The sequence below is a fragment of the Solanum tuberosum genome, unplaced genomic scaffold, assembly GCF_000226075.1.
Source record: "Solanum tuberosum cultivar DM 1-3 516 R44 unplaced genomic scaffold, SolTub_3.0 scf00123, whole genome shotgun sequence".
NCBI classification, from domain to species: domain Eukaryota; kingdom Viridiplantae; phylum Streptophyta; class Magnoliopsida; order Solanales; family Solanaceae; genus Solanum; species Solanum tuberosum.
The window spans coordinates 1,317,942-1,320,892 of NW_006239048.1; positions in this window are offsets into that span (position 1 = coordinate 1,317,942).

A 2,951-nucleotide genomic window follows, 5' to 3' on the forward strand; every position below is an offset into this window, starting at 1 on the left:
GAAATATTTGGAGCACAAGTTAATTATATGTTTGTATGCAAACTTTACCGAAAAAATTCAAAAATCTGGAAAAATCTGAGGTTTATTAGTTTGGTTTGATTTATAAATTTAAAAATTTGACACAATGGTTTGGTTTGGTATTTGAAAAACCCGAACCAATCCGAGGTTGAAAAACCCAAAAAAATCCGAATTTTATTAGTTTGATTTGGTTTAAAATTTAAAAAATTTACACAAATGGTTTGGTTTGATATTTGAAAAACCCGAACCAACCCGGTTATGTACACCCCTAGGTGTAAATATGTGATCCAAGAACTATTTGACTCTATTTATTTTCTTTATGCCTCTATATTTCACACATAGAAGGCCATAATCTAGAGTTCAATGACTAGTATATCTTATAAAAATGAATCTCTCTATTTAAGTATTTATACCTATTTGAGTGCTTTTAAATCAAGAGCACAAGTCTAACATATAATTAAGATAGAAGTGCTGGATCAAAATGGTCCCATTAGTTAATTATAGTTGTTTAAAGTAATAATATTACATATTGAAGTTGTGTGAATAATTGCTGAAAAATTCTTGATATGGCCGATCCATCACCAGCAGATGAAGCAAACCTCATCAGGAACTTCGATGGTCTTGCAGTTCCACCTCTTGACCATACTTTTTACCCCCTACACATGACTATTACATATGAAGAAAACGTCGATTACTTTTCTATGAAATTTCGAAACATTGATTTCTCGATCGATGACATCATTTTTAATGCATCATTTGATGATATTTTTCCAAACCCTACCGATAATGATGCGTTTCAAATGCCTAATTACCTACCTGATTGTCTCGGGTTGTAGCCAGGTTTGGAGTCGGGTCAAATCGACCCAAATAGCTTTGGTCAACCTAGGAGTCAACTGATGGGGAGTTTTGACGATGCCTGTGGAACATTCAAGTCAACCTTAAGAGATTGTCTCGGGGAAGCTCTAGGCTCGAACTCGATCCAAATGGACCATAATCGCTTTGGTCAACCTGGGAATGAATTGATTGGGAATTTTAGCAATTCTGCTAGAAATGTTGAGTTGATGTCGGAGGAAATGATCACTTTTGCAGGAAATCAGGCCGCGGAAGGTGTGATGGTTATGGACATGTCATCGCCGGGGATATGTCATAGTTGGAGCAGTTTGGGAGTTTTGGATAAAGTGTCTCCGTCATTGCACCAGGTTTCTACTGATGTCTCCGAGTACTTGAAAGTATCATCTCCAAATTGTGGTTCCAATCTCACAAAAGGGCTGAATAATCTGTTAGATCCGAACAAATCGGTACATTCTTCTCCGATTTAGGAAGTAATTCAGTAAAAGGTAGAGTTGTAGAACAAAAACTCAATGCTAATATATGTAACTGTAGCTATTGTTGAAAAGGGGAAAAGGTAGTGAAGACTCAAATAATGTAACCATACCCCAAAAATCCACTATATTTTCTTTGAGAGACAATGTTAATAATTATGAGCACAAAAAGAAGATTGCTAGATTAATTAGGAATAGGGAAAGTGCTCACTTGTCAAGGCAAAGAAAAAAAAACATTTTGTTTAGGAGTTAGAGGATAAAGTAAGAATACTTCATTCAACATTTGAATGCAAAGATATAATATGAAATGGTGGAATATATGTTACTCTAAAGACACAGCTTGGAGGTACTGGCGTACCTCCTCAGATGTTGCCACCCCCCTGGGATGTATCCCAATCCTCCTCCACGGATTTCATAAGCACAACCTTATATGATGAAGCCATAAGGATCACAAGTGTCTTTGGTTCCCATTCCAAAGTTGAAACCACAGGCAGTAGTGCCAGTGCCAAAAAGTAGGAAGAAAGTGGAGAAAAAGAAGAGTGAGATGAAAACAAAAAAGGTTGCTAGTGTGAGCTTCATTGGTATGTTGTTCTTCATGCTGCTCTTTTGTGGTTTCGTTCCTTTATTGAATGTGAGATACGGAGGTATGAGGGAACCATTTATGAGTGGAGATTCTTGTGAGTGGATTTTTTGAAAAACATCATGGAAGAGTTTTGACTATTGACGGGCCTATGAATTGGACTGGTTATTCTGGGAAATATGGTGGAATAGATCATAGCTCACAATGTGGCTGGGGAGGTTAGGATGAAAGCAATCAGCAAAATACCAATAAGGCTGCATATGAGTTTGTTTACGTGGGCAATGGTACTGATCCTCTGGCAGCCTCCTTGTATGTTCTAAGGAATGATACACTTGTTAAGATTGACGAGAACTTGATAATTGAGTATGTATTGGAAAGTGAGAAAGCGATGGCATCTCATGGGGAAGTGCTTATAAGAAAAAAGGAGAGGCGGGAATTGCCAACTACATTAGTCATTTTTGAGTAAATCTTATAAATATGACTATTTATTTTCTCTATGCCTCTATATTTCACGCTTAGAAGGTCATAATATAAAGTTCGATGACTAGTATATCTTATAAAATGAATCTTTCTAGTTAAAGATGTACACCTATTTGAGTGCTTTTTAAATCAAGAGCACTAGTCTAACATGTAAGAAAGAAGTGTAGGATCATAATGGTCTCATATAGTTGTTCGTAGAGACAGAGTCAGGATTAGGAATTTGGGAGTTCTAAACTTTAGGATATAAGAGAAAAATATTGCAAAATATACTTCCTTTAAAAAAAAAAAACTTTTGTTGATATAATGGGGTCAGATGATTTCTTTTCAAAATATTTACAGAACCTTACATAGGGAGTTGGTGGAGAAGTACATACGGTCTCACCATTTTTAGAGTCCATTTTGGGTATTTAGGGGCCAATTTACAAGAATTAGTCGATTTTCTCAGTTTTTCGTGCATTAGCCCATGAATATTTTGGTGATATGACTTCCAGAAAATTTCTTCCTGAAACCCTTATGGAACCCTCTGTAGGGAGTTGGGGGAATAGTATTTA